At 42.7% G+C, this 13,001-nt stretch overlaps 1 long non-coding RNA gene across 2 annotated transcripts in view; it reads left to right on the top strand.

Moving 5' to 3' along the window:
• Window positions 1-8,507, top strand: part of LOC111767740 (uncharacterized) — a 29,239-nt gene extending 20,732 nt beyond the window's left edge. Inside the window, exons 5-6 of one of the 2 annotated variants that reach the window (XR_002799544.2) lie at window positions 5,922-6,651; window positions 7,985-8,507. This is a non-coding gene — a long non-coding RNA (uncharacterized lncRNA). The remainder of the gene's footprint in view (window positions 1-5,921; window positions 6,652-7,984) is intronic. The other variant, XR_011425022.1, reaches the window with a different exon arrangement.
• The last annotated feature ends 4,494 nt before the right edge of the window (window positions 8,508-13,001 follow it).

The raw sequence follows: 13,001 nt of genomic DNA, 5'->3' as shown, positions 1-13,001 counted from the left end.
AGATAAACTTTGCTGTGGGTTAATGCGCACATGAAGTGACAGCTATTGCTAAGAGCATCTTGGAAGCCAAATAGGCTGCAAATGTGGTGGGCGCAGGTCATGCAGTTGAGAGCCGTTAGGATGCTCACTACCTCAAGAAGTCTCCCGTGGAAGGACAAATTAGTCATGGAATGGGGTAGATGACACAGGTCCCCAACCAACTTCAAGAAAATGTCCATGCAATGACAAGGTACTCTGTAAAACACACATGATCCCCAACCCCACAGCACCTCCCTCCTAGTTATTATTCTGGCTCCAAGAGACCCAAAGCTTAGCTAAAGCTGTCATTTATTATTCTGGCTCCAAGAGACCCAAAGCTTAGCTAAAGCTGTCATTGTGCATATAAGAAAAAAAACAGATGAGGTTTTTCCTTCCCTCTTGTTCTGTGTCCTGAGAATTTGCCTTCTTGACCAGTGAGAATATTTTCCTTAATCTCTACCATACGGAAGGTGCATTTACTGGGTGGCCAGTCAAATAGACTGGGGTTCCAAGCTCTCTCTTTGTTTGGCTTTGCCAAGCTCTCAGGGGAGTTTGTCATAAAGGGCCCAGTTCATAAGGGCCTTTGTTGTCTCAACCTTCGTTGCTTGATAATGCTAGAAAAATCCCCTTCCAGTAGCGCCTGCCCAGTGTCACAGATTAGTGGGTCTGTGACTGGAGGTCTCCCACGCTCTCGTGGGAGACCGGAGACACCGTTTTCACTACACCATCCTTAGCGCCTGTGCAACGAAGGTCTTTCCTTTCTCTGACTAGCTCTGGGAGTGAACTCTTGGATCATGGGGCTACATCATCTGCGCCCTCTCCGAGGACGCCTCTTGTGTCCATGGTAAAGATTTATTCTGAGCCTGGAAAGTTACCTCCGGGTCTTTCCTTAAAAAGCCTTATTGGGTTGAGTTACTGTTGGAATAAACATGCAAATGGAGATCTTACTTGTCAATGGCCAGATGACAGATCTTTTGAATTGGAAAAACTTCTATATTTGAAAAGTATTTTAGAGAGCTCTCTTAACAAGCAGCTGCCTTATTGGTATTTATGGGAAGATCGAATTGAAAAGAAAGCCCCAAAAAATATAATGGCTAGCCTTAAGGAATCTCTTAATAAATTGACAGAAGTCAGACTTAGAGCAATGATTAAAAAGCAAATTCAATGAAAATTCGCCTTCTCCTCCCTCCCATGCTCCCCTATATCACCAGCTCCCTGTCCCTGATTCCCCAGAAGATGTGTTGGATCTCTGGGCCCCTGGTTCAAACCGACCCCCTCAGGCCTTAGCTCCTCAGCCAGCTCCTCAGCCAGTTCCCTTAGATCCTAGAATGCCAGCTTCTCCAAAGGGCATTTAATTGCCTGTTTTAACTTCTCTCTCGAGAAGAAGACTTACAGAGGGCATGCAGGCCTGAACTCCAAGTGAGATGCATATAGGTTACTTGTGTAAATGCTGAAAGCCAGGAAGTGAATTTAGTAGAAGTGGCCAGAAAAAGCAGAAAGGTTCGCTTTGCTGTCCCTTACAACTCTTACTTTCCAGGGCTCTGTAATCAGGCTTTGCCAGCTTTGGGGGTTTCTATGCAGTGTCCATTGCAGATGTATCCTGGACCACCGCCGCAGAGAATGCATGTCCCCTGGACAGCAGCTGATCTATTGAATTATAAAACTCTCCTGCCTCCATTGTCAGAAGATCCTACTAGGTCTAGAGAGGAATTAGAAAGATTAGTGGCTATTCATAACCCCACCCACAGAGATCTTGACTGGCTGCTAAGGGGCGTTCTTCCAGACTATGGTTACACTGTAGTTATCAGACAGGCCAGATGACCCCCCCCCCGGGAGAAAACCCCCCTCACAGGGGAAATAAATGGCCAGACCTTCTCCCAGGCCCTCCTGCAAATGAACAGGAAGTGGCACAACTAGAGGCTGATACTCAAGGTTTAGTAGGAGCGATTTTAGAGGCGTTTCCTCCCAAAGTTAATTGGCCAAAAATTGAATTACGTGCTCAGAATGAAGGGGGATGTCCAAAAGCCTTTGTTGAACATTTATACACACTTTTCAAAGCACACTGCATTAAACCCTGAAGCCCCAGACGTAGGACTCTCCTAAAATTTCTGCTTTAGTAGGAAACTTTCTTCCTGATATAAAAAAACATTCAAAATAGTGTGGTTGGTTGGTCAGGGCAACCATTAAGCGTAATAATGGAGGCTGCTACACAATTCTTTGAAAATAGTCAGCAGGAAAGCAAAAGTAAAAGAGAATTAAAGACAACTCGTCTCGCTTTACAGGTTGAATCTTTTGAGAAGAAAAAAGGCAACTCTGAAAGTAAACTAAAGCCCGCTCAGAGGCCTCCCTATTGGCCTCAGACAATTGCAGGTATTGCAAGAAACCAGGGCATTAGGAAAGAGAATATCTTGCTCTTAAGTGAAGGGAAAATTTAAAAAATATCCTTGCTTGGCCCCAGAACCCCCAGATGAAAAAGTCTCATTTTTCTCCTCCTGAGGGGCATTTCTCCCTAAAATGATGGGGTCAGCTCATCCTCAGTCGCATCCCTGAGCCACCGTTAACCTTGAAATAGAGGATCGGGAACTGGATTTTTTAGTTGATACTGGTGTGACTTTCTCTACAATCCGTTCGAAGGATTTATTTCTACTTGTCACCTCTGAGTCTATTCAAGCTGTTGGAGTCTCTGGGCAGCCTATTTCACTGTCCATATCTCAGCCCACTCCAGTATCTTTAGGCTCCCTTACGGCTCGTCATGCTGTTCTGGTCTCTGACTGTTCACCAGCAAACCTCTTTGGCAAAGATTTGTTATGTAAATTTAACGCTACTATAAATTGCAATTTAAAAAGTGTTTTTATCTTCTTGCCCTCTGACCAAACCCCAAGTCTCCTACTTTCCTTGCTAGAAACTTATCCTGATTTAAATTCTTCTGAAAAAGATGAGTCTCTAAAAGATGTTCAAATTAGTCTCTAGGCCACACATTCAAATGAGGTAGGATTGTTGCTTAGTGCAGAACCCGTGCACGTTACTTGGAAAAAGAATAAACATTTCCATCAGTAGCCTAATACCCGCTCTCTGGAGATGCAGAGCGAGGAATTGAAGCCATAATAGACTCCCTTTTGCAACAGGGTGTACTAGTTCTTACTTCCTCACCCTGTAACACTCCAATCTTGTCAGTAAAAAAAGAAGACACACTTTACTCAGATGGGAACCAGATCTATAGATTTGTACAAGACCTCAGAGCCATAAACACTTTTGTAATTCATGGGCGTCCTGTGGTCCCAAATCCGGCTGTCATCCTTGACCTCAATACCTGCCGATACAGCCTGGTTTACAGTCACTGACCTTTGCTCTGCTTTCTTCTCAATCCCATTGCACACTGACTCACAGCTTCTTTTTGCATTGACATTTAAAGGGAGACCATTAACATGGACTCGCATACCTCAGGGATATTGTGAGTCCCCCTCAATATTTTCCCAAGTCCTTAAAGCTGACTTGCATTCTGTGGCCTTTACTCAAGGCTCCACTCTTGTTCAACATGTGGGTGACCTTCTACTTTGTAATCAAACCGAGCAGGGAGCCCTTACAGACCCCTCATTCTCCTGAAGGCACTCGCTGAACGAGACCATAAAGCCTCCAGATCTAAACTTTAGTGGGTGCAAACAGCTGTTACCTCCTTAGGGCATGAGATATCTCAAGGCCTTCAAAAGCTAACCCCCAAGTGCCTTGAGTCAATTTTGTCCATCCCTCTTCCCAAAATGAAAAAACAGTTATGTAAATTCCTGGGGCAGGTGGTTACTGCCTCCAATGGAGTCCTAATTTTGCAGCCCTTGCTAAACTCCTATATGCTCTTCTCCCAGATATCACTCCAGAGCCTATTTCCTGGACTTCAGAGGCATTAACCTCTTTTGAAGCTTTAAAATTAGCTTTGTGCAAGCCTCCGGCTCTTGGCTTACCTAATTTTGACAAACCTTTTCATCTATACTGTCATGAAAATAATGGAACTGGTGCAGGCAGTCTAGAACAATCTTTTGCCTCTCAAATATGTCCTATAGGATATTTCGCATGCCAACTAGGCCCTGTGGCATCATGTATGACCCGATGCTTATGTGCGGTGGCCACAGCTGCCACCTTGATTGACAAAGCCAGTACTTTAACATTAGGCTCTCCCATTCAGCTCTATGTTCCCCATGCTGTGTCTGCTATTTTACAAGTACTGAGGACCCAACACCTCTCTACATGGTGACAGACCATCTATGAGCAGGCTCTTTTAACCAACCTTTCCATCGTCTTACATCATTGTAACACTTTAAATCCAGCTACTTTACTGCCCCTCCCTGATGATAGAGAGCCCCACTCCATTCCACGTGATTGCCTGGCAACTATAGAAACGGTCTCAAAGCCATGAGTATCTCTTGGACATCCCTTTAGACAATCCAGACTTACTTCTGTTTTGTGATGGCTCCTGTAAGTGAAATTTCCAGGGAAACATAATAACTGGTTATGCCATAGTTTCCCCATATGAAATGCTTTAAGTTTATTCTCTGCCCACTGTAAAATCAGCCCAAGTTGCTGAACTTATAGCTCTTACTATAGCTTGCACATTAGCAAAAGGGAAAACTGCCACTATTTACAGACTCCAGATATGCTTTTGGAGTCTGCCATGCTTTTGGCCCAATTTGGAAATCCCATGGATTCGTAACTTCTTCAGGAACTCCCATTGCTAATGGATGTTTAATAGCAGCCTTATTACAAGCTATTCACTTCCCTTCTAAAATTGCCATTGTTCATCACTCAGCCCATACTAAGGAGACCGATTTCATATCTTTAGGAAATGACAGCGCTGACAGAGCTGTTAAACATGCAGCTAACAATGGACCCCCTTATCCTTTTCCCACCCAACTTTTAAACCTGCCTTTATCCCTAACTGATATCATTAACTATCAGGCAAATGCCCCACAATCTGAAAAAGACAATTGGATACAAAAGGATGCTGAACAATTATCAGATGGATTATATATTGGGCCAAATGGACTTCCTGTAGCTCCTTTTCTTTTGACTTTTTGGCTTGCACTTATTTCCCACCAAATGGGACATATGTGCAAACGGGGAGTAGTTAAGCTAAAAGACAATTGGTTTTGCCCTGGCATCCATAAAATTTCTGACCAAATTATTTCCCAGTACACTAGTTCAAAATCTTACCAAGTTTCTGGGCAAAACCAGCATACCCCAGGAAGCCCTCCCAGGCCCACAGTGCCCTTTGCAGCACTCCAAATGGACTTTCTAGCCTTGCCCCCAGCCCCCAGCTTTAGGCTACTCTCACTGTTTGGTTACCATCTGCATGTTTAGTGGATGGACGAATGCTAGCCGATTAGACATACACATGCCACAGCAGTGGTAAAGAAGTTAATAACTGAAGTTATTCCTTATTTTGACATCCTTTACGGATTGAATCAGACCAAGGAAGTGATTTTACAGCAGAGATAAACCACTTGCTTCAGAAACTCTGGGGTACTCATTAAAATTTCATACCCCGTATAACCCCCAGTCATCAGGACAAATGGAACGTAAAAATCTAGATGTAAAAAGGACTTTAGGAAAGGTCTGTCAAGAAACTGAACTTAAACGGCCAGAAGCTCTGCCCTTCACCCTTATAAAGATTTGAAACACTCCAAATAGGAGACATGGATTGACTCCTTTTGAAATAGTTTTTGGACGCCCAATGCCTATTGATCTCTAAACCTTTGATTCCTGGATTAAGTGAATATTATGGGAATTTAAGGGAACAATTTGATGCTGTGACTAGCTATACACAGAAATTAACTAGCATATTTGAAGCATATCGTCAACAGGTAAAAGAGGCGTGGCCCCATCTTCTGACAAGCCTCGCCATCCCTTTCCACCAGGAGATTGGATCTACATCAAGGTCTTTAAAAGAAAAAATGTACTGTCACCTTGCTTGCAAGGACCTTATGAAGTCCTACTGACCACCTACACTGCCATCAAAATGAAGGAAAAATCTTCCTGGATCCATGCAAGCCGCGACAAAATAGACCCAGGACATCGCTCTCAAGACAACTGGGAGACAGTCACCACAGGCAACCTTAAATTAAGGATTTCCAGGGCCAATTCTCAGGCCCCAGAAGCAGCTGACATCACAAAGTAGACAGCTTTTCCAATATCACGGATCAAGAAAACTTGCTTTCACCTATTTCCTCCCCTTTGCATCTAAAAGTTCCCTAGACACACACACACACACACACACACACACCTATTAGCATATATATATATTCCTTTAATCATTTATTAGAAAGCTGACTGGAGGTGCCAGTCTCTATCCACCCTACTTCCCCTCTCTAAGTCTCCACTATCGGCTCTTTTCCAACCTGTGTCTTGCTTTTACTAACCCTCTCTTTTTCAACAGGTTGAGCACAGACCAAACACCCCTTTATGCTGGTTTACCAAGTCTTGGCCATGCTAACTAATCAGTCTAACTGCTGGTTATATCAACAGCTAGATAGTGCAAAAGAACCTGAGCTAGTCTTTCTTCCTGCCGAAGTGAACACCTGGTGGAGATGGATGAACAACATCGCATGGTTTCCTGACAAGGAAAACTTCACTCTGCCTCTTCTCCTGGTGAGTCATTTGGCCCCAGAAAGACTCTCTAGCAGCTCCAGGACTGTCCCCTGCCCAGGTAAAGACAATAAGTGAGTTTTCCCCTCTGCATTGAGAGTAAACAGGACACTGGACCTTTCCTGGGTGACATACCAGGACAATAGTGTAATCAAACTCTGTGGTTCGATTCCACAGGTGGCATCTTCAAACCTCTAAAGGGAGTTATAAGTGACTTTTACACTACTCCCCTTGGCACAAACATCTGCCAATTCACCAAATACTCTGGATGGCTTACAAGCCACCCATGTACAACTTGGAGTACTGCAGCTGCCTGTGTGGTTAAGCTGCCCAGTGCCACAAACTATATATGGCTGGATCAAAAGTCTAGACTCAGTTGGTCAGGTGACCAGACCAGGCTTTATAGCTGCCGAAATCAGACTGCAGGCCTCCTGTACCAGCTATTCCGCAATCTGTTCTTTTCTCACAGATTGACAGGAGCACATGGAAAATGGAGATGTTTAGGCACTGACAGTACTAGTGGCATAGGTCATGGAATTCTTCAGACCATGGGAAACCTAGATTCAGTTCTAACTTTGTCTATAAACCGCACTAGTCTTTTTATTTTATGTGGCAACAAAGTATATAAAGGTTCCCCACCTAATTGGTCAGGGCACTGTGGACTCGGATACCTGGCCCTTTCTGCCACTAAATGCTCCACCCTAAACGCCAGCCAAATTGCAAACCTGGGTTCCTTTGTTCTTAAGATTGTGCCACATAAACACGCCAGTAGGGAAATTGTGAATTTCCTTGTGTGTCAGAACTCCAAGTTCTTTTCAGCACTGAGAGTCTTATTCCCCAGTTTTGGAGATTACAAGTTGGAAAAGGTGATCTTAAATCTCTCCATGGTAATGGAACAAGAGTTCAACACCACCATGCAAACTTTGAAAATACTCCAGTCAGAGATGAACAGCCTAGCCTCTCTGGTACTCTAAAATCGACATGCTCTGGATACACTGACTGCCCAGCAAGGAGGAGCCTGTGCAATCATTGGTGAAAAATGTTGCTTTTACATGAATCAAACTGGGCAAGTAGTATCTAACTTACATCTGTTAAAAGAGAAGACTGACATTTTCCATCAGATAAGTGAAGCTCACACATTTTATTGGACTGATTTATTTCCAGGATTGGGGAACTGGTTTAACGGAGTGTGGGGAAATGTGCTACATTTTTCACATTGTTCACAATGTTTCACATTGTTCTTTTCTGCTTGTTTATCCTCTTTCTAACCTATGTTCTTTTCTTTCTTTGTAGATTTCTCACCCCTCGGCTACTAACTCAACTTTTCTCTCCACAGCCACCAGCTCAGCTTTTTATATGTGGAACTTCCAGGGAAGTTTCAGAAGAGGGAATTGATGGGGTTCAGGGCAGGCCGCCCCAAGATTCGCCACTCTGGTATGTGGATTATTTCGAGCTGAAGACAATAAAGGCTCAGACTCAGCAAGAACATTCAACCTTTCCTCCATAACTGCCCCAAAGAAATTTAAAATAAAAGCCTGTCCCCAGGACAGGCCATCACCATAGATAACTCTGGGTATCCAGTAGACTGGAAGGATCCTTGCTAAGCCCACTCTTATCAAAGTTCTATTTACCAAACATGTGCTTTTCCGTTTCCATGTGGGTTGCCTTCCTCCCCTTTGAAGCCCCAAATCAGGACCCCAAATGTCCTCCTTGTCTGTAGCTGAAGATCCTCAAACAGGCAGCCTCAGCCAGTTGGCTGAGTTACTCAGTTTCTCCTGAACTTCTCCCATATATGCATGCTATTAAACTTTGTTTGATTTTCTCCTGCTAACCTGCCTTTTTAATTATTTGACCAGCCATGAGAACCTCAAGGAAAAGGCGTGGGTGGGGTGGATTCTCCCACTTCCCCGACAGCGTCCTAGGGATGATTCTATTTTTTCTTCACAAGAATCCTGTGTAATCAGAATAGATTGTATACTGATGTTCCAGAGAGATCAGGAAATTAAAATCCAGACTCATCAAGTTCTCCATAGCACTCAGTGGCTCAGTAACGGGACCAGATGATACTTACCTGCAGGTAAGTATTTTGGATTCTACTTTTAAGCGAATTTGAAATCCAGCCCCCTCTCTCCATCCAGGTCAGAACCCTGGACCAAGCCACAGTTCTCCCCCTTGGGCTCCTGCAATAACCATCCAAGTGGACTCCCTGTTTTCATTCTTGTTCCCTTTCAATTTTTTGTCATGCTACAAAGTGATCGCCTTTAAAGTTACATCATATCATGTCTCTATCCTCCAATGACTTCCCGTGCTCCTAGGACAGAGTTACAATTTCTCATTGTGACCTTGAAGGCCCAGTATGCTCTGGCCCCCGGGTACTTTTCCCCTTGTCTCATGCTACTCTCCCACTTGCTCATCAAGCTCCAGCCACATTGGCTGACTTTAGCTTTGTTGAACTCAGCAAGGTCTTTTCCACCTCAGGGTCTTTGCAAATGCTGCTCCCTCTCCTAAAATTCATATTCTCCCAACACCAACCTCATATTCACATTGATATGTCTGGTTCTTCCCAATCTTTCAACCTTGGCATAAATGTCCCCTTCACAAAGTGACTATCTCTGACTGAAGTAGGCCTCATATGGTTATTCTCTTACACTGCTTCCTTAACATTACCATAATTTGTAGCGTTTTATCTGTGTTCCTTATTTTCTGTCATGCCTCCTCCATTAGACTGAAAATTCCTTGAGAGTAACGTCCAGGTTTGTTTTGTTCATCAACGTATCTCTAGCACCTACAATGGTACCTTTCACTGTAGATCATCAAAATGGATTTATTGCATGAATCAATCAATCAATGTGCATTTGCTATTTGCTGAACCACACATTCTCAGGCCCTGAAGTGGTTAGAGGGATCACCTAGTGGTTTTCAAACTGTGCTCATAGGAGTCCTTCTCTGTGTCTTAAGGCAGAGCTGATTTCCAACTAGGGTGCCATAAACTGGCCTCAGTTGTGCCCAAATCATCACCTCCCCCCGCTCGCCCCCTCAGCCCTGGAGTGGCAACTGAAAGCCTCAAGCTGTTAACTTTCAACCTGTCCTGCGAGCAGCTTGTCCATTTATGGCCTCAGTGAGCTATACAAATATTACCAGTTCTCGCGTGTGCCAGAAGTGAAAAGGTTGCCTTAAATTTGGTTCAGGCTGAAGGTGGGGAAAGGAAGTGAGTAGAACGGTTTGAGGCGGAGGTAATCCCCCTTCCGCTTCCAACTGCTGCCTCACCCTCCCCTTCAACCTGAGGCTTAGAGCAGCCACAATCTTAGCAGCTTTATAAAGGGGAGCTTCTGGTTAACTTTTACTCCTCAGGGTTTTTTTTTTTTTTTTTCCATACAAAGGAATTTGCTCCTTAAATGATATTTGAAAAAAATATTCTTTAAAAGGGCCTCATTTTACAAGTAAGAGAACGGAGGCAAGCGATCCTCTATGATGCACTGTCTTTATTTCTTCTCAAAAAGATTTCGTAAGGCAGTGGTTCTCAATCTGAAAAGCTAAGTCTAAAATCTCAGAGCTTGCTGGGGAACCTTAAAAAAATTCCAATGCTTATTCACAATAGCCAAAACATGGAAGCAACCCACGTGCCCCCTGACTGATGACTGGATAAAGAAGATGTGGTACGTATATGCAGTGGAATGCTATCCAACCATAAAAGAAGACACGATCATCTCATTCACAACAACATGGATGGACCTTGTGGGTATCATGTTAAGTGGAATAAGCCAGAAAGAGAAAGACAAACACTTTATGATTTTACTCATATGTGGAAGATAAACACACACACAGACAAAGAGAACAGTTCAGGGATCCCAGGGGGAAAGGCACGGACGGGGCTGGGCACAAAGGGTGAAGGAGCACATTTATATGGTGACTGACAAATAATAATGTACAACTGAAATTTCACAATGTTGTAAACTATTATGACCTCAATTAAAAAGAAAACTTCCAATGCTCAGGCTACACCCCAGACTAACGAAATCAGAATCTTTGGAAGTGGGACCCAGTCATGAGAATATGATTAGACGTAACTAACACTTGTTAAGATTAGTTATAATAATAAATAGACAATATCTGACCCTTCATCTCGTTAGAGACTGTGGTTTCAGAGACAATGTGAAAAATGGCAACAAAACTACAAAATAGTATTTTGACTGGCTTAAAAGCCTTTTTTCAAGAAAATTTTTTAAAAATTGGAAAAGTGGTAATTTTCCTTTCACAGTGGAAGGGTTCTATTACTGAACTCATTTCTGAAAAAAGAAAGTAGCTGCTAAGCTCACCAATTGTTGCATAATTGGCAATAACTAACCTCTTTCTTTGAAGGCAACATTAAGTTTTCTCATGTTTGGTAATGGAGAATTGGCATATTGCATAGGCTGGAGTATCTGCTGCAGATTTCAGATTCATGGGAAGTGGTATCTAATCCCATTATCAATCAGTAACTTCTGGCAGTTTTCAGCCCAGAGGCTGCGATCCTCAGTGAGGCTATATCAAGAGCGCGTCTGCTAGACCAAGTAGGGTGGTAACGAATACAGCAGTTTTCTTCTAGAGCTGTCCATCTCTACAGTGGGGACAAGAGTAGTTGCTTAGGGGTTGTGGTGAGGTTCAAATGTGAAAACGTATATAAAGTACTTAAGCACAATGCTTGGCAAGTAACATATGTTCATTAAATGTTATAGGACATTATCATTCACAAAATTGTGTTGATTCTCCTATTGTTACTAATAGTTTAGCAGCCAAGAGGTCTGAAAATACTCTTTGCACACACTGAGAATTCCTCTACCCCATTCTCAGCACCCTGCACAATGTTTGGCGTTCCCTTTTCTTACACGTAAACTGTCATTGTACACTCAAATATTTGCTAAATTTAGTAAATGAGTGAATGTTAAGAAGAAAACCCTGTTCAGGAATCTTCTTAACTTGTTAATTGATTGAGATCCTGACTGGTTCACTGATTTTTCAGGTTCTTATGAGAAAAGTACTAGAAATTTTACAGACATTATTTCTCTTCTTGTCAGCATTGAAAAGTTCTTGTTGATTCCTCTTTGGTAATGTCAAAGATTCCTCTGAAGTTAAAAAATGAGGACATACGAGGTATTTCACATTTAGGAGAGATAATATAAGGAAGGACAATACAGATCCATTTTAAAATTACGGAACATAAAACACCATTATTACTCTGTAGGTCTTGGTATTAAATGGAATACACAGGTGTGGGGGACACAATGGTTAAATTGTTTAACAACGTTTAACCACCCTCACTCTCTGGACATACACATAGAAAGGCATACATTTCAATGTCTAAATAATAAAAGAAAGTATATTAAACCAATACGTCAACAAAAGAGCAACAATTGAATGGTGTCATTTTGTGCAGTGGTGCATCAGTAGGAAGATAGAGTTAGAATCACTGGGGAAAATGTTTCCTTGAAATTGCAGTTTAACTCTAAATTACATAATGTGCATCTAGATACTAAATTCATCATGAGTTTTAAACCAGGAGCTTGATGTACAAGTCTTGGGGTGACCTGAATTCCACTCCCTCTTTTTTTAAGCAGAAACTCATATCTCTCACACATCCACCTCCTTCCGCTCTCATCTTTTTCTCTTTCCTTCCTTTCAAATTATCAGATACCTGGTTGTGGGTAGGAGGACGCAGTCAGTCGTCTTTCAAACAACAATTAGGTTGTCTGTCCAACCACAATGATCCCCTTAACTGTCCTTTCATCTAAGCAAGTTCCTGTCGTGACCATGTTCTACAATGTGAACCCATCAGTCTTCAGTCAAAAGTGGACACTTCCTTCAAAGGAAGGCCATGGTCTCTTTCATAGGAATTTGGGATGAGGTAAATTGAAGAGAAGGAGAGAAGGAAAAGTGGGGAGATAAGCAGAGCATGATGGTTCCTCATCATTCAGGTCTCCACTCATTTGTGCTTCCCTTAGAAAAGCCTCTTCTGACCACCCAAGATAAAGGGGTACCCCCCAGTCACTCTCAATATAGCATCCCTGTTTCAGCTCCTCCTCGTCATTTATTAACATGTAGAATGGTCTTGTTCTGGTTTAGGTGTTTTGTGACCTATCTATCCCTTCTGATGATGACTGTGCAGGCAGACACCTGATTTCCTTGGTCCCTATGCTTTTGGAGCCTAGAACATTGCCTTGCATGCATAGGCGCTTGAATGTTGAATCAGTTCATGAAAAGGACAGCAGACATATGATATTTTTCACTGTTAGAAGCTACAGATAAGTATCTCTCTGTCCCTTTGGGATAGCTTTACCTGATGTAGGGATAATTCAATTAAAAATGTCACAACTTAA

This window comes from Equus caballus, chromosome 14 (assembly GCF_041296265.1).
Source record: "Equus caballus isolate H_3958 breed thoroughbred chromosome 14, TB-T2T, whole genome shotgun sequence".
NCBI classification, from domain to species: domain Eukaryota; kingdom Metazoa; phylum Chordata; class Mammalia; order Perissodactyla; family Equidae; genus Equus; species Equus caballus.
Note: the sequence above shows the minus strand (reverse complement) of the source record. Positions and strands in the feature narration are given on the sequence as shown.